Raw genomic sequence first — 20,861 nt, 5'->3', positions numbered from 1 at the left:
TTGTGAGGATGCCACTAGGTGCCTCCCACTAGAGATGGACCAGGCATGACTCTGGCAGGAGACACATTGTAACATTAATATTTCTCAGCTTATCTGTGGGTGCCTGAGATGAACCAGACTGCATCTTCTGATAGGGTAATCTGGTCTTCCCTTGTTAGCTTGTGATTACTGGCACTCACACTTATACAATTAGATTAGTAAAGGGATGGAAGAATGGATAGACTTAATTGTAGTGGTAATTGTTCTCATAAAATACACACTCAGTAGAGAATGGTAATATCTTTTTGGCAAGCTAAACAACTTATGTACATGCTGCAGACCAAGCTTATAAAAAAACAGTTAAAATCCATTCAAATTCACTATATACCATTCATAGTAAAAGGATATAATAAAGATAATTGTCACCATTAATGAAGAGATAGAAGAACAATTTATGAGCTAGTACATGTGGCACAGAAGGAAGAAGCCCAGACTGTAACTGAGATGATTCATGTATGATTAGAGGCATGGATGCTGGAGAAGGCAGGTCTGGGAGGATGGGAGTGGGTGGTCACCATCAGCTCACCCATCTGGGAAAAGAAGGAGGCAGGTCTAGTGTGTCATTTGGGTGACACATAAAGGGATTAATGGCGATTGTGTTAATGGATCATGAGACTACTGAGCACATGCTTCCAAGAGGATCTGTCACACATGAAGGCAATGAAAGCATGTGTGTGAGGCATGGATGCATCTGATGGTGGGCAGCTATGATAGGGTTCAATGGAACTGCTGGGGGGAGGGGGTTAGGAGTTACCGAGGGGGGGGGGAGAAGGCCCACCTGACCTACTAACTAACTTTCTCCTATCATCTGACTCTTGCCTCTCATAAGGGTTAGGGTTGATAAGCTCAGAACCTGGGAATGTATGCACCTAAGGCTGCTTCCTAGAGGGAATTAGCAAAACCTTTGCTTTGAATGAAGACACCAGTGCAGTGAAGTTAGCAAACCAATGGGTTGTAGGATGGTCCTCCTGTGTTTGGATGGGAGAATTGGAGATCTTACCCTAGGGGTCCAGTTCCAGTGTCTCAAGAGGAGTGAGTGTGTGAGGGTAGAAAATCCACTGGGTTAGACAAGCATACTGAGGGTTAAAAGAAGAACAATTCATGAATAATACAACTGCAGAGAATTTTATGTAAACTGCTACAATAGAGAAATTCCAAAATTACATGACTGTTTACATACAAAACATACCAGACTCATTTTGTGTGGACTCAGAAGATGTATTTAACAATGTGAATTAATGTTTTCTCTAAAGATAATCCTAAACCATTTTTAGACTTTAACATTACAATATTTCTTTACAACATTTAACAGCTTCTGCTTCTGTCAACCAATAGAGTATTCACAAATTGCAGTATCAGTTAGGAACAGCAACTTCATGACAGGTATGTATGTAGTACAGGTAATGGGAGATCACTCTGAAACCTCATCACTACTGAAGAGTTAATTCTAATTGAAGCAATACACTAAATAACAAGATGGTGTAACTCAGATATTTCTTTGTTTGTTTTTTGATAAACAGATAAGTGACCTGGTCATTATTGACCCTTATCACCCATGGCCTGAATCACAATAGCAAGGGTAAAAGTATCAAATCACAAGATATGTACTCTGAAACAAACGGTTCAGAAAATGTCCATGTAACCCTTTCAAAAACATGCTTTATCAGTGTAAATACGAAGAAAGGAAAGAAGTTTTAGCATCTAGTAAGACTATCCTCAGAAGAAATACGGAAAAAGTAAAGAAAATATAGGATGCTTTTTGTCAAGGTATCCATTACAGTTTGATCATAGATTGACAAGCACAAGAGTGTAAGAAAGCTGAAGGATATATTAACTTACATTGTCTATAATTTAGTCCTAAAGCTTCTATCTTTTCAGTGTCTCAGCATGTTATGGAACTACATCAGAGTAACTCATGGCCTACAGTGAGGAATAGCATGCAGAATTCTTATAGTCTCTGCAATTTTGTTAACTGCAAACAAGAACTTATAAACCTGGTAATGGAAAATTGATAATGACTGGATGCCAGGATATGGTAAGAAACATTCTCAGAAATAATCTGTGTGCAGCTACAAAATAGACTGATGAATGTACAAAGTAGGTGACATGATGAATTTGTGAATCACAGTATGCCCTTTAATATGTGTTTGTGGATCATGTGATGTTTGTTCCCTTTGCAAGGACATCTCCAATTGGTTATTGCTAGGCTTCCTGATAGACCACATAGAAGAATGATGGTTAGCATTACATAGTGGTCATTTATTTACCTACACTTCTTCATTGTCAGTCAAATGGCCAGTTCATTTATTTATCTACAATTCTTCTTTGTCAATAAAATGGCCAACAGAATGCACATAATTAGTTTAGGGCACTGTAATCCAGCAATAGGCCGTTGTATGTCTTGGATTTTTACAGTTGTGTAAGGTTGCACACTGGTGAATATCCACATTGTCTGTATCACTGTTATTCAATGTGATGGGTTACTGGTACTCAAATGATGAACCTTGCACATTATCTTTGTTCAATGAAGTAAATAAACTTGCCTGGAACTCTTTGAAGGGAAGTAATCGATATTTTTGAGCCGTCCTTTAGACTGGATTAACACATATTTTGAGAGAAATCTCTGTGCACTGCAATATAGCATCCTTTATCAGAACGTTTAATAATTATGTATTTTTTATCTGATAGATCATAAAGTGCTTCTCATTTCTGTTCTTATAGGTTATATAAAAACGTTTTCTGTCTGAACACAATATGAACTTCTTACATATCATTCTCTAAGGCCTCTGATTTTTTTAATTTAACTTTTGAGGCAAAAGGTTGCTATTTTTAACAACTAAAGCTTTGTCTGAGAAAAACATACTTCTAACTTTATGAAATTCCTCCCTGAAAACAACATCACCTGTATTAAACACTTGGGAAAATGGAATGTGTTTATTCAAATCATTCAGTTGTATATTCCCCATCAAAATCAAACAAAATTGTAGATATAACACTATAAAATGTCAGAAAAAAACTGTCAGAAAGTTGGAATACACTGACAACATTGTTTCTGTATTATTCATAACATGAAAACAAATTTCAAATGCAATTTTCTAAATAAACATTTTGTTCAAGTCTGCTGGGCATTCTTGGGATTGATTTGCTTTTACCCATCAGAATTAAATTATGAATCCTATTGCACAAAGCAAAAGATAGAGAGATATTGCTGCAGTGTTTTGAGTTGTGATAGTACTGCGAGCTGGTTTGTTTGTTTGTGTCTTTCGGCTTTTCCCGGTTAGGGGTCGCCACAGCAGAACTCCGGTCTGCTAATGATTGGTAGTTGATTTTTAAGTGCCGAGTTACCAGCCCTGATGCACAACCTTCAATGAAGGTACGCCCCATTCACGCATGTCTCCACGCAGAAGACACTCTAGCTGAGAATTGAACCAGAGAGCGTCTTACTGTGAGGCGACAACCCTACTGCAGCACCACCACCGCGGGTACAGTACTGTGAGCTGGTAACTCATGCAATACCCTGGCAAAACAATTATTCTCTGTCTCAGTAACAACAGCAAACCTGAGACCGCTGCACTGCATGTAGTAACATGCTTATTTTTCCTGCCAGTGGGCTGTTACTGTACATAAACTCAGCTACATATATGCCTAGAACTCATATTAGTATCACAACAACATTGCACATGCCCTCCACATAAATTACAAAATACGTAGTGTCTCACTTTATGGCTTTCAGTAGAGTATTTGTACACCTTGCCTTATATACTACATGACAGTTAGAAACCAAGAGTACGTTTACAATATCTCATTGCATAAAATACATTAACTCTTTTTTAATACATGCATATTGTCACATACATGGTGTTTGAACAGCTACACTCTTATTAAGGTTGTTCCAATGTTCTGAAGTGACTATCTAGTGCACCTTAGGACATGTGCAGTAATATATGTCACTGTATATATGTCTAGCCAGTGCTTGCTGTAACAGTGAATGGCACAACAGGCGACTTCGTAGCCCAGGATACTGTAATACACTATGCTGAATATCGTCTTCATAGCCCAACATGTTTTTGTTATAACTCTGCATAAAACTGTCATGGCAAAATGCAGTGCTAATCACTCTGTTGTGAAACATTTAATGCAGTCAAACAGATAATCATAAGTGTAACATTTATGTAATATTCACTCATAAACAGAAAGCAAGAAAACTGTCAGTAAGGCAGTCATAGAACCCCCTGGCTTACTCCTTAGAACAAAGTAAATCATCCACAAATTGATCAAATTCATGTAAACTACATGTGCACAAATAAATAATACATCGTCAATAAGTCTAGCAAATAATAATACTTTTAATGAATAAAAATCATGTGTAGAAATACATTCTTTACCATTGTTTAAAAAACTTCCGTGTCAACTTTTTGTTATTGTCAGCTTTATTTTGCTCAGAAATTGCCTGTCTCGCTATAAACATTCAGTACAGACTCCAGTGAAACAATCATCTTAATCCTTAGTTCAGCTAAACTCTGGGCTAACTGTAGACAATATGAAAGCTATTGTACAGTCATTAACTGGATACAATACATGTGCTTACTCTTTCTTTGTAATGTTTTGCACATGTGCACAAACTGATTACTTTCCGCTATAATAAATGGTCTGCTCCTCTGTTAAAAGCAGTGTGCTTTTAAGAGTTGTACTGCATACCATGACAAGTGCACTGTCCACACTATTAAATGAATTAGTTGGAGCCATTCAGTCTTTGCTTTATATCTTAATTCTTTTACTCCCCTCATTAATTCTTGTATGCTTCTGCTTACTTTCACCTTTCTCCACCCTTTCTCCTTTGGACATGTCCAGTAGATGGCAATTTATTTATTTCCTTTTTTTCTGCAGCTGTGTTTCTATCATTCATTTTATTTCATTTTTCCAGAGGCTCAGCAGCTGGCAGATTATTTATTTGTCCATATACTCTACTCTTGGCTCACCACATCTAGTATTTTGAAACTGATTTACTACCTTGCTGCATGTTCATTGCTCACCCGAGATGAGGTCTGCACATTAGTTAAATCTTTGCCATTTTTTTGCATTGTATCACTGTGGCAATTGATGCCTTTTTACCTAAGCTGGCTGTTTTTATGTGATCAACAATCTCTCTAGCCTGTTTCAGTCAACAGGTTTTCATCAACATTTTTAATGCCTGGAGTTTGTGATGACATAAATAATTATATTTGTTAAATGGTTCATGGCTAAAACTCTCTGTAAAGGGAGTATGGGGAGTCTTGCTCCCACATAAAACGTTTTGATTAGAGCTTGCTTGATTCGACTGGCTCAATGGCGATGGACCACTTAAAAGTGATTTGATTAGATGCACTATACCTATGGCAACCAATGTGCCATCCCTCCAAAATAACTTCATCCAGGTTTTCAGTCCTCCCCACTAGAAAACTACTGGATTCAGCTTGTCTATTCTGATATTTCATGCACAATAAGGTAAATAATTTAAAACCTACTTTCTGAGTGCAGCATTTCAAATGCAGTGCATCAACCCCTCACTTGAGAATTGTAAAAAGTAAACTCTTGAATGATTCTGCCTTCTCCGTCTCTGTGACCTTGAACTTCAGCTGTATAGTGTTTCCTAGTTAAGCTATTCCACGTGTCAAGATTAACATAACACTGTAGTGCCATCATGTCAGACAAACCTTACACTTTTCACCCGTCTTTGATTTTGTAAATATACCTTAAAAGCATTGCAGCTTATTTTACTCCTATCACAAGAATCTTCTGCGCTTTCTTTTCTTATTCAGAAATTGTTCCATAATCACTTACTGAATATAAAAATCTAGCACAAAGAATAGTAAAACAAATATTTTCGTCCTTATGTCAGTGAAAATTGTGTCACTTTATCCAAGGCAAAACTACTGAATAGTCATTAACTGCTAGCACAGACTGCTGCCCCACCTCCCTCAATCTTTCTTCCACCGTAACCCCCTCACCTTTATTCACTAACGGAACTTAAACCTTGACAGCTGCCATTCATGTGCTCACACATCATAAAAATGACATCACAGCAGTTGCCAGTCCCCATCCATTGAAAGCTCTCACATATCTTCTTATGTCACGTGGCTAGGCTAGGATTATTCCTATCTATCTCTCTTATTTTCTGTCTCACTGATCTATCTAGGCTGTGCCTCTCTTTTTCATAGTGTCACTCAAGCATGTCCAGTTAATTACCAATTCACTTTAGACCCCTTTACACTGCGGTGGTGGTGCTGCAGTAACGTTGTCACCTCACAGTAAGATGTTGTCCTGTTTGATTCACAGCTAGAACGTCTTCTGTGTGGAGACATGTGTGAATGGGCTTACCTTCATTGAAGGTTGTGTGTCAGGGCTGGCAACTCGGCACGTAAAAATCTACTGCCAATTGTTAGTGGACCGGAGTTTGCTGTGGTGACCCCTAACTGGGAAAAGCCGAAAGACACAACAACTTTAGACCCCCTTTACATCAAATGATTCCTCAGTCACAGTTCACTTATCCCAATACCAGCTTGTACTCAATGTAGGAAAAAAGGTCTACCAAAGGTAAATAGACTGACCACTACATCTACCTTCATTCAGTCTCAGATCATCCATCCTGTCCAGTCCCAATCTGCCACCTGCTTACCAGAGGCTGCTGCTACACAGTGATGTCTATATGAAATCTATACCTTCCTCTTTAACAAATGCCTTCATGTTATAAGCAACATAGATCTACCCGATCATAGTTCAACCTAAATTCCATATATTAATAGCACAATGGCCTCATATCTGACAACTGCTGACTCACTGACTCTGCAGATGAAGCATTGATTACTCACCTATATAAATTCTTGGAGCCTCTAACCAAATTAGCCTACTTCGTTAATAGATAGCCATCTACTCGCCAGACAGTTATGTCTATTACTGAAACCTGGATAAAGCTGCATACTAGGGGGTGGCAAAATCCTATGCTCAGCATGCAGAAGTGGAGTATGAATGCTTCTTAGTGAAGTAAACTGCACTCAGTGTAAATCAGAAACTCTACCCTTTCCCTGAGACATTTATTATATGAGGGAAGGGAATGCAGAGGGCAAAGTACCCTACCTAGGGAGATTCCCCGCACAAAAAAGTTAACCTTGAAATTCCCTTTACATTCTGCCTTTCACACTAGTGTACTTGGCTCTTCAGTTCAGTTCTTGGTTGGAGTGTCTTCACTGTATAGTATGCATGTCATTATGAGCTTGTGTGGGGGGTTTGCTCAATGCTTCTCTTTCTTCCCAAATTATAAAGATGTGCAGTAGGTGAACTAGTAGTCCATTCAACTGAATGTACAGTATATGTGTCTGTCATGTGTGAGCGAATGTGTTTCTGTGTGTATGCTCATGAGTGTTCATGTGTGTTTATGTAATTTCGACCAGTTTCTGACCTGCAGATACATGAACATTTATGCAAGAGTCCAGGAGTGCAGTACTCTGTAATATTTAGCTATAGGCACAGGCTTACAAAAACATACACACACACACACACACACACACACACACACACACACACACACACACACACACACACACACACACACACACACACACACATGCGCACACACACACACACACACACACACGCGCACACACACACACACACGCGCACACACACACACACACACACACGAGCAAGAAAATGAAAGAACATTAGGTGTTGTGAAAATACACATTATTTCCAATGGAGCAGCCATTCAACATTTTAAAAATTATTATCACAGGTATAATTATGCGTGCATATGTCCACATATCCTCCTACTCATTCGTTTCATCAACACCCAAACATTTTACAACAGCAGATGTTATGGTTTTTGGCATTCTGCTCAAAAAGTTTGTTTACATCTGTACTAAATGAAAATATCATTTGAATATTGACACCAGTGTAAACATATATGTAGTACTATATATCATTGTATAGCATATGCCATGGCTGTTTCTTTTTCTAATTTTAAGTTAAACTATTGGTTACTTGGGCAGGAGGACCATACACATGAGTGTAGAACAACAGAGGTTGTCATGCTGCCAAATATGAAATCAGTAGGAAGCTGTTTCAGGAAAAAAAGTCATGCATTTCATCATGCTGGATAATAAAAATGTAGGAAGCTATGAAGGTATGCTCAGGAAATAGCTTCCACACAATAATTAGAACCAGTCACTAGAAGCTGCCACGCTAGTCTACTTCAGTCATGTGACAGACTCGATCAAATGATTTATAAAGCATTAACTGAACTTTCTAGCCAGAAGCAATCACGTGTTTCCTGTCCATTATTTATTTAATTAATTTTTACATATGGTCTGGTTAATTTTAAAGATCAAAGTCAAAATGAAGAATTTATTCTGACATTTCCAGTCTGAAATTACTCTGCATCTCTAATGTCACTGCCACACAGATATTTGTTGCAGCACTCAGCAAAGCATTCTAAATCGTGAATATTATAGTACTTTCAACAGTTATCTCAGTGAACCTGCCTAGGTATGTCCATCTTTATTAAATAATATTAGAAGTTTTGAACTTAATTAGGTTGTTGCCCTCCTATTTCCTCTGAGCACACAGCATCTTGCCTTAATATAAATCCCTTGAACATCAGGTAAGGGAAATGTCCTTTTAGAATAGCATATGTGTATCTATTAGTCACTGGTTCTTAGCTGTACTTCCAGAACATGCGTACATCTTCCTAATTCTGGTGTTCATTTTCTATAATATTAAATCAGAAATTAAGGACTGGCATCACACTTTCATGGTACTGGAAAATAATTATTGTTACATCCACAATATTGTGATAGCAACAGTTATACATTCAGACACAGTATAAAAAGGCACAGCATCATGCATTTTATAATTACACTTTCTCAGTGAGCTTGGTAAGTGACTGTGCTATCATTCTTATAAACCATTCTAATCTGTGACTGCTGTGAGGGATGAACTCCCCTTTCTGTATTTAACAATTACTGTGAGACTTTTGCAATTTCTCCCTGAATGCAAAGCCACTTTTGCTTAAACATTAACCTCATTTGATCTTAATCTTAGGAATTATTGCATCCCTCTCACTGTATATCTTATATATGTCTGTACTGATGCTTTATTTACTTGAATTTGCTAAAACCTCAGCATTCAGCTAATGCTCCTTCCTTGTATGATGAATAGACAGCATTCAGGTACAAGAGGAGCTTGTGAGAAGAGCCAGGCAACTACCTTTGCATGCAGGGCTTCTGACAGCAGCCATATTATTGGTTTGATTTTTTGCTGTATTTTATCACCCTGCATCTCCAAGATGTTTCTGCTCAGCATTGTTGTTAGTATCAAGTTTTGGGATCTGCGAAGCTCTGTATGGATGTATGTTAAGCACTAACACTTTCTGCGTCATATGTTGTACTGAAAGATAGCCAACTGCCTAGTGAACCAACATTACTGTGCTAAATATTCTAAGTTTGTAGGCAATGTCCTTCCAACAGTCCCTGTCTTTTATATCACAAGACAGATATTTTACCTTCCATAGCAATACATTACTGTAGCTGTGTCATTTTGGAGGGTGGCCATGCCAGTTTACTAGTCTCAACATATTTTGTCTGCCTTAAGTGTGTATACAGAGCAGGGCAAACCAGTAAATATTTGATATGTGCCCTGAAATGTGAATTTATGGGATGGGAATAAACATGTAAACAAGAGGGGAAGGTGAGAGGTTTATAACCACAGTTAAGGTCACATAAATCCCTATATATTATTTATTGCATATTCTAGCAAATGAAATGGTGACTGTGCATGGGTCAGGATTTCTGCTTTGAGGTATCAATGCTTGCACTTGTTAATATGCAGGGAATGAATGATAAGCAAAACCCTATCATGATGATTACCATCTTTTAAATGTATTCCACACTCCATAAATTAAACTCAGTCAATTTTGTTTTGCAGTAAAGCAAATAAAATCAGTGTCCTCATTACTCATTTGTTATGTGCAGAAAGTTTTTTTATATGTAAATACCTGATTGAGGAGAAGGGGAGGGCTTATTTGTGGTGGCAGCTAGGTATTCTACTCTGGATACCAGCATGTCTTGCTACAGCTATAAATTGTTACTTTTTTAAAAACTTCATAATTATTCAAAATCAAACTAAGCTATAAAATATCACAGCCCATTTTATACATAGACTTATCAGCAACTGTTAACATGTTAACGACTTGAAAAGTTCCAAAGCATCATTTGCATCAGTACGCATGCATATTATATATGAAGCAACATTGTCCAAGTCTGTATGTTTATATCAGTAACACAGAAATTCACATATATAGCTTTCATTTTGTCCAGAAAACTTAGGAAAGAAGTGGAGAAAGGATATGGGAGAGTTACATTGCTATAGCTCTAATGCCATAGTTGACTTCTTTGTATTGTTCAATTTTTTTTTGTTTTATAATCCGAATTTCAAACTTATTAAAGTTTAAAACCATATGTTTTGTGCACCCTTGTGTTTTGGGTTTCTAGAATCTTGACCTCACATCTTCTGAAGTCCCAGTTCCATTCAGTACCCTTTTTTGTAACCGCTGTTCTGCAGTAATAAATGTATGCACCTGAATAGATGAGGTGAGACCAATAAAATGAGAGGAGATTGTTTGCAGTCTGAGCAATCGAGTTGCTATTTACCGTAGACAGTTCTAATGAGTACTTGGCATTTTCATGGATGTGGTTTCATTTCATATTTGCTCCCATGCTTGAGCAAGCATATATCATGTTCTACTGATATATAGATAACACTTTACAACCTCTGTCGCCTACTGCTTTTCAGAGCTGTACTCAGGGTCATCCTTGCAGCAATGATAACCTTCCCCTTCCATCTAGAATAGCAGGCCTAACCACTGGCCACTTCATTGCCCATTACTACCTTTACCTCTGACCTGCAGCTCACTAGTGGAAATTCAGTCACCAATGATATAGTTAGGGGAATTACTGTTGGGATTAGAAGTTTACTGATGGAAAATGTTGTGTGCACAAACACAAATGAAGTTGAAAAAGAAAGCTTAACTAACATAAGTAATGAATTAGTAATGACTTTCCTTTATTTTACTGCAGTTCTTGGAGAATCTGTTATACTTTAAGTCTATAAGTAATGTAGCTCTGCACTGCAAATTGTGTTAGATTGATTCTGCCTGTACTATCTCAAGTTCTCTGTGGAACTTTTGTATCATGTTAATAATATCTGGTGTTCCCTACAAGTTACAGATACAGAACATGTGCCTTATGGTTACAGAATGACAATATTACACTTAACTGTTTGTACCTTGAATACGGAATACAGCCATACATGAATCTTCTATGTATTAGAATGATACGATGCTCCAGGGAGTATATATTCATGCTCATTATGGTACCTAGTAACTTCGCTATGTTAATTACTTTTACAAAGACAATCCCTTTAAAAGGGCATGACTGAATCCACATAGTTAAAAATCAATGAAGTCAAAAAACATGTTGCTACATCACTGTCACCAAAAAGTACAACATGCTAAGCAAGCACATGATTATTCTGTAGACATAGTAAATCACATACTCCTTCACTCTATTCCAGGGTCTAACATTAACTTAAAATCTAACCATAAACTTAGCACTAACCCAAAGCTAACCCTAAACCTAACTCTAAACCAAACCCCATGACAAACCTTATTACTAGCCCCAAGCAAAAGCCCATCTCTAACTCTAAAGTCACTGATTTCTTCAAATACTTTGCAATGGTATTTAGCCAAGAGGGATTTCATTCACTGTAACATTCTCACAAATCAAATTTAGACAAAAGAACTCGACACAGCTGTTTTTGGTCATACTGACCTTGAGCATTTAACCTAATTCCATATTTGATGCTAACAAAAAGTAGCTATGGCATGTTAGAATGATTTTAAGTGTGTCATACAAAGTAAATACTTACTGATACTGAAACATAGTAATGACTGATGAAATACGAGGGCACTATAAACAATAATATAACTTTGTCACATGCTGCAGCAGCTCAGTTAAATTCTGGAAACTTTGTATTTCAGCAATGATGTGTCAAGGGCATCAGAAATTCCATGCAGTATACCTAAAATGTGACCGCATATATATCAGGGAACAGTACACAGTTCTCTCCAAGCAGCATGTTAATACAACATCACGGTCATTCTCAGAGATGCATCAATATATGCCACTGATGCATAATGAGAGATACAGCTATACCATATACTAACTAGATGTTTCATAATATATGGTACTTCACAAAACTCTGCATTTTGCTAAATCAGTTTGCTGTTTCAGAACTCTATGCATGTTTTGAGGGGAGTAAAGTAGCCATGACCTAAACTGTTATAATAATAAAATGCCACTTCATGATGTAATTTTCTTCAAAATGGGGTGTTCACAGTATGTCTAATACCTATGAATGTAGAAATACATTATACAGTATTCCCCACAAACTGAATAAGCTAAAGGGTACTAAAAATTACTACCACAGTCATAATCTTACCCTGTGGAATGGAACAGTAATTATGATATATGAATTGTGAGTTACTAAGAGTGTTAAAATAGGGTAGTATTTGTATAGAGGTAGACTGCTGATTACTTCTGTTCCTATACTAGTATAATAACTCAAGTAGCTCTCAACCTTTAATGCCCCAAATGGAGAAAAGTGTCACTCAAAATGTACAGCAAATAGGTAATGGAGCACTTATTATGAGCCTCACAGGATGTTAAATGTGTTGCTGATGGAGCAAAAAGATTCAGAGTTAAAGACCATGGATTTAAAAAAAAATGTACCAGTGTGTTCAACAAACCTTTTTACTATGGTCCAGGGCACTGCTCTAGTAGGGGCACTTTTCCAGTATTTAATTGGTGTAGGTAGACCAGATGGGGGCACTGGGTAGTGTGGTGGGGGGCGCCATGGAGCCCTTTTGCCTAGGTCACCAGTTGACCTAAGGCTGCTCCTGACTATGGAACAACCAAACTTCATAAAGCAAAGTGAAGGACCGATTCTTATAACAAAAATGCAGTGTAGAAGGATGATGGGACTCTGTTGTAACCACTAATGACACTGTCTGTGATGCAATCCAGTGTGTGCCTCACATAACACAAAAATGATTCAGTGAAACTCAGAAACGTGACCTCTCCTGAATCCATGGTACCAGATATAGTCCTGCAACTTATTACTTCCCTATTTGCTCAGAAAGTAAACTCTTTTTTTCCATATAGTTTTATTAATTTATTTACTTAATTTATTGACTTTGTAATTCAGAGTAATGGACTGAGCCTGGGATTTGACATAACGTACGGACATACATACATACTGAAAACAGTAAATTACATTCAGACACTATTGAAATAAACAACACAATAGCAAACTGAAGATACATATTGTCACAATGCAAATTAGATATACACTCTGTCCAAATACACACATTGCAGAACTACAGGTTAATGTACATAGAGTGTTGTAAAATATAATAGCTCTTAGTACTAAGCAAGGCTGTAACAGATTTACTGATATAATGATTGTGGATTAGTTTCTACCATGTACATATGAAATTAATAATATTTGCTTTGGATGGTATTCCTGGATGATGTGTTCTGTTGTGCAGGGGTGGTACACAATTCACAAACATTTCCCTATATCCTGAATTAGTTGCATACACTACTGCATACATGGAAGACTTCAGATAGGGACTAGCTATTCAAATAAGTGCTGGTAACAATGTTAATGATTTACTAATGTGTGAATTGTGGCTCATACAGCATAGGGAGGCAGAGTTTTACAGCTCTCCAGTGCAGTCATAAATCGATAAATAAATAAAAAAAAAACATCACCAAAGCCCCAGAAACAATAAAGCTGTGCTCAGCAGAATATTAATGAATAACACCAGCTGCTGACAGCAATATATAACTTCATAAAGCAATATTGGAAGCAGAGTTGTCACCAGACATCTCACGTCCCACAGTGGCACATTGATGCAACCATACTTTAAAACTGGTAAAACCTAAGATTCTGCCAATGGGTGCAGGAAGCTCACCTGATTCTGTTATTAGCATAGTATGCTAAATACCACCCTTCTGCATACATGGTAAATAAATACTTTCATTGATTACCCATTGACTTATATATGGAACAGGAAAATGTCCTGTTCCTATCAACCATATGGGCCAAGACTTTTGTATAGAAACTAACACAGTAGCCTTCAGTAAAAAGATACAGCTTATCCAAACTGTACTGCCTAGCTGCAGGTTAAAATGCCATACAGTGTTGCATAGGAAAGAGCTATTTTCACTGTTTGAATACATCCAAGGGTAATAATTTGTTCATTTAATAATATTTCTGCCACACAGTTTCATCTTGCCATTTCTGTATCTCCATTATAAACTAGTGCAGTCACTCTGTACACTTCTCTTCTGGGTGATTCTGCGATCACTTTACTGAAAGTGTATTCTTAGCAGGAGATGAAAATGTTTAGTTCATCCATTTAGTAGTCTGGGTTATATAATAAGGTATGTGTGTGTTGTAAGTGTTCTGTAAGTTACAAATAACCAGAAGCAGACATCACTAGTGGTTAAGAATGTCTGATGAACAGAAACACAGAGAAACACCTCCATCACTACCTCATGTGCATGCGATAAATAAGTGTGTACCATTCGCTCTGGTATGGGATTCATAGAATCCTCATGTTGTCATATCATTAGCACAATCTATGTTTACAAGTCATGCCAATAACATGACCATGTGCCAAGCATAGTGCATTCAGCTGTTTTAAGTGAGGTATGCTCTCTGTTTATGAATATCATGAAGAATTAGGTTAGAGATGCAGCAAATAATTATTTATATGATTCAGAAGTTCATTCAACATCAGTTTGAATTTTGTTTTTAGTTGCAATATAGTTGCTGTGTGGAGTCTGCATGTCATTCCTATCTCCACTTGGGTTTTCTCTGGGTGCTCTGGATTCCTCCCACATTCCAAATACACACAGTAGGTGAATCAATGCTCTAAATTGTCTGCAGATGTGAGTGCAAGTGCGTGTGTGTGATATGGAAGAAAGACCTGGCAACCTACTTTTGTTACCCCTTTGCCCTGTAAACTCCACAGATAATGGTTGCCATGTGTGGAGTCACTCTAGCAGTCAGCTGTGTGCTATTTTCCATCATTTTACTTAAAATTCCCACTCAGAGAAAAGCAACAGACCAACCAAATCCCTTCTTTAGCCGTTGAACCTATAGGCAACAAAGGTCTGTATTCATGATTCATCAAACTATGCGGTAATAACATCAGGAATGACACATCATCTCTTTAATATCTCCCTCACACAGTACACTTTCTCTAGACAGTAGGAAGAGGCCATCATGATACCAATTCGCAAGTGTAGCATACCACCCAACACAGCTGAATATAGGCACATTTCATTATTGTCTCATCTGGGCAATTTCCTTGACTGTGTTCACAATCCACCATTTACCCGTACCAATAAAACATTATAACTATATTCTGATATAAATTCTGAGGGAAGAAAGTGCTCTAACCATTTTCTTAACCATATTGATTCCATATTTACAAATGCCAACAAAAGTCACTCGACAGGAGCACTATTCATTTATTTTACCAAAGCATTTGATTGCATCAGTCAAAACCTCTTACTAAATGATTTAGCTGCATCCTGCTTCAGTTCCTTTACATTATTAAGTATATGCCAAATTATGTACCCAAGTAGATATATTACATTTTAAGAATTAACAAATAAAATGAAGTGCTTGCCATCAATTCTGTGCAGACTGTGACTTTGCTATGTAACAAAGAACTAATTTTGCTGAGAAAACCATGCTTACATAAAGTAGAAACCATGCTAAACACTGCAGGATGTTATTTAATTCCTATTACTTTAATATGGTCACAGGACTGTTGGAAGATCAGTAGTGTTCTCAGGGCTCTTTTCAATGTAGTTGCAGACTTGTGCATGCAGATATCTGTGTTTTGCTGGTGGGTGGGTGTCAGTCTAACATTAATTTCTTTCAAATGGTATGAGTCTTAAACAAATTCCTTCCTTTTAATCATAGAGCTTGGATAGTAAATAAAGGTCACTTTACAGATGTTTATAACATTATATTTTGTATTGGATTGCAGAATGTATAAGTATGACACGTTAATTTAACAGCAGAACAAGGTTTTATCTAAAGTCATCAAAGAACCTAAATAGTGTTACCATCAGATAGAGATGGCAGCAAAAACTTTGAAATGGCATGCTGAAGTAGGGTTGCTATCAACTAACGTCGTAATTAATGGTCTGCAAAAAGTATAGTAGCAAACACATTGCATGTATAACTAAAGTAGTGCCTCATAAATTGATATGATATTATTTCTTGTGATGCATTAACACAGTGATTGACTGTTGTCTGTTAACAGGACATCAATGACTGTATTAATGATAACACTTCTCAGTAGTTCTGCATTGCAGAAATATTTATTTATTTGTTTGATATTTGTTAACTGGGTTAGTCTGAATGGGCAAAAGAAAACCCTTTTTCAGCAGAGACCCAAGGAGAAAAGCTCCAAACACATACAATAATAAAAGCAAAAAGTCAAACTTATACAAGTACAAAAATATAAATTACAGAACTTAATTCATTACATCTTAGTGACACCTTCAGGAGCATCTACAGTTAACTCCCACTGATGCCCCAGGTGCCAAATACTGCCCGTCCACACAAGGTGCCAAAAAGATTTCCTCTCAAAGCTCACAATGACAGACTTAAATGCATTAATATTTATATATTTTTGGTTTGAAGAGTTCCCATGTGAGTGGATACCTATCAGTCAATAGTAACAAAAATACAGAATTGACAGTTAAATCAAGGATAGTAGTGCTAGTATGAAGAAAGATTAGGAGGAGTGGGATATTCTTAGTCTGGGGTAGAGCAAGGACAAATATGTATCTGAATAATCTCTGCAAACCAAGCTTTACCTGCAAGTGTTATTTGTGCCATAATAAACATGGTGACAATGCAAAAGAGATTGTAGTCTGGTGTTTCAAGTATTATGGGCTTTTGCAAAGGGTCAGTACAAAAGCTGGATGACTTCTTTAATGTGTGTAAATATTTGAATATGGCTGCCTACTGTTCTTCGACTGACTCTTGATTTACAGCCCTGCTTCTTCATCAAAACCTGGTAGCAGGTAGTGTGATCAGCTATCATGTATACAGATGTGTATGAACTCCTTGTAGGGGAGCACATGGGGTGGTAGTGCTGCCTCAAATTCCATGGTGGATATGGTACCAGATAAATCACCTCAGTACTGCCATGTGCAACTGACTCAGATGATGAGAAAGAGGAGCAGAAATGCAGTGGCGGGGGGGGGGGGTAATGTGATTAATGATCTCTTATTAAGTATGAAATGAAGTGTGAAGCCTTGAATGCTATTGTGGAAAAGAAAAAAAGCACTTTCAGAACTCTTTTCTCTGGAAAAAGACCATATAGAAAGGATATACTGCAAGTTAATTTTTTTTACTGTTATTTGTCAGAGTCATTGTCAACAATGAATGAAGATAAAGGCAGTGCTGACATTTGTTTTATCTTTCCCATATATTACTCACTGTCATAGACTCCATACTATAGACAAGTAAATGTGTATCAATTCCTTGTTTTGTTATGTGGACATTCTTTCTACCGCTCTTCACTTTTCTCATATGTAAGGTGGTCATTCTGTTTTTATAGGTATGTGCAAATATTCACTATGTTAAAAAGGTACTTTATATCTTTTACACAGAAGAACTTTATTTCAGAATGTTGTTGCTGAATAGGAATATTTTTAGCAACTGTCTGCAAATTTGTTTTGTGATAGAAATTTATCTGAAACAAAACTTTGTCTTGAAGCAATATGCCTACCTTGTGTATTATTTCATCTCATTTTTTTTAAATTTCCCCTTCTAATGTTCAGTTAAAATTTGTACATCACTTCTTTCACCCTTGCAGAATTCCTTGAACTTGTATTTAGTTTCGTTACTATCTGTAGTCAGGGGTTCAATCTTTTCTTATCTTTTTTTTTCCATTCAATGTAAGTAAAATTATTCACCACTCATTGCATCTTTTTACTTACTCCCTTAACTTATATTTAATTTCTTTTATTTCTATAGGCATAGAATTGTTATCATTTGAGATGCTCAGGGTGAGATTTTTTCGTGTGTAAATTATCATTTTTTTACAGGATTTATAGCACCCCAAACTCGTACAAACACATCTAGTATTTATTAAAATTAAAATGAGATTTAAAAAATATTTTGTTATTACATAATATTATAATGCATTTTAATATAATAGTTTCCTGTCATGCTTGGAAGAAGATTAAATAATGTAACTGCTAAAAATTAACCACATTACCTAATTTTATATTAAGTCTGGAATACAACATTTCAAATTGATACTGTCTTGCAAAAATATGTCAGCTAAAGCGTCATTTAAGTGAAGTTCAGCTTTATTGTTCTTCCCTTAAGCTCACACGTAAAAACTTCCTAAATGGTATTTTGAATCATGTAAAAATAAGGGGAGCAAAACTCATACCACTAACTTTACCTCAGAAGGCTATGATAAGATGTTAGCTGCAAGGAATGAGTGCATAGCCAAAGCAATTCATAGTCCAAGAACTTTACTGTCCACTCTATATTCTTGCATTCAAGTGCTTCCCAAATTATAATTGCAATCATAAAAATCAGTGGTAAAGACTTACATTGCCATTATTTGGCTATTAGTTCTTACTGATGAAATGCACAATGGCATCCTGTAAATACATCTTATAAAGTTGCAGACGCTTGCTTGGAATACTCAGCTCCAAAGGTGCTTGAACATAATGTCATGTCCACATGTTTTCTTGCTGGATTCTCTTTAGTGTGCGATACTTTATGTTTGCAACTTTTTTTCTAGACTCTTTTTTCCTTCACATGCTGCCCATCTACCTCCATTTTTCGGACTCAAACCCATTCTGCAATGATTGGAGTCCACAGATCCATCAGGGAAGCAGCTGTAGAAGGGACATCATTGTGGCAAACATTGAAGCTGTTTGCTTCCTTGTTTGCTTCCCAATTACAAGGCAGGTTTTGTACAAGTGGAATAACCCCTCTACTGGTAGTGATGTGAGCACTTGCATCACTGTAAGGACCACCTATGCCATTCTGTCCATGCATACATGCTCCTGCACATAGACCAACATGTGATGCTATAATCATCTTGGGTGGTGCCATACATCCTGACATGTCTGCGCTGCCCATCCAAGGTTTCAGCAGAATAACAGCAGCAGCATGATCCAGCCTGGGCTACTGTCTATCTTACCACATACAGGTAGGTTAAAACCCCTGTCCCTCTACTCAGTCTCCTACAGACTCCCGAGAGGTGACCTCAGTCTGGCACACAAAGCAATCTCAGACCCTGCACTGATGGGACTGCTGCATATCCACAAGTCAAGCTCCACACGAGTAACCCACATGCGAGACCTCAACTGGTCTGTGACATCAATAGGACTTGTTGGTGGGACAGGTTTGTTTTCTCAGAGACTCCCTCTTTTGTGGAATAGACTTTCTCTCCACTTAAAGCAGAATAGCTCATTAAACCTTTTTAAGTGCAACCTGGATAATTGGATGGGAAACAGAAAATACACCCCTGGGATTTCACCTATGTCCCTGCTGGACAATGGCATAGAGTGCTGACTTGTTGGAACATGGGCTAAATTCTTGGTTAGGTTTGTATGGGCCTCAGGGTCAATAGCCTAGTAACTTCCTATGATCCTATGAACAGATAGGCACACCCATTCTCCCTAACTGTACCATCAGGTGCCCACATTACTAATCAGACTTGAGTCATTTGGGCCACAGTCAGAGCTTTATGGATCCACACCACTAGTTCTCAAACTGCATGATGGTGCAGGACAGTCTGGCTCCTGGCTCGTCTTAACTTCCTCTGCCATGGGAAGAGACTGCTCATCCCCCATAGGTGCTAAATCCATTTTGCTAGACTGGTCAGGGCTGTTCCTAATCCTGGCTTGGCTTCATGTTCATAATCAGCTTTCAATAAATGAAAATGAAACATTTTCAGTATCTGTCAAACCCTGTGCCATGATTCAAAGAAAGCCAGGGCTAGAGCGACCTGACTGCATTATTGAATGTACATCATTGCACCAAGATTGATTAGGTCTAATCGACTGATGGCTTCTGATATCAGCTTCTCATTGGCCAGATTTGTGTGCTGAAAACTAGCCAGTGAGCGAGTAAAAATCACAGCGATCAATGAGGATCTGGAATCACAAGTTGACTGCAAATTTAAATTCGACAACCATGTGTCCACTCTAGTAAGGAAGGCTTTCTGCATAGCACACCTGATTATTAAAGGCATCACCTCAAGAGCAAAAGAGGTTATAACCCCTCTATACTCGGCACTAATCCGGCGATATTTGAGTATAATGCCCCAATCTGATGTCCTTTTCATTTTTCCTAATGATTGGGTCATGAATCTGACCCTCAGATCCAACTTGAATGCATTTCTATAGACTAGGCTCCAAGTCTCGAGCTCCCCTCACTTCTCATAATGCTGTACCCTTTGCTCAGCCTTCCCAGATCTCATTTGCCTTCAGCAGTGACAGACTTGGTTTCCTTGAAGTTTCGAGTCATAGGATGATAGTGAGATTTTTCTTCAATTTTTCCCTCAGTTAAGTTTAATTTTATTGTTACTCTTTCTCCTCCTGACTTTCCTCCCCTCCTAATAGTTTTTTGCAAGTGTTAGAGACCTTTGTGTTTGCTGTTTG

This window comes from Protopterus annectens, chromosome 8.part0 (assembly GCF_019279795.1).
Source record: "Protopterus annectens isolate FY-2018-M chromosome 8.part0, PAN1.0, whole genome shotgun sequence".
NCBI lineage: Eukaryota > Metazoa > Chordata > Ceratodontiformes > Protopteridae > Protopterus > Protopterus annectens.
The sequence above is the reverse complement of the archived record's forward strand: the minus strand, read 5'-3'. Positions refer to the sequence as shown.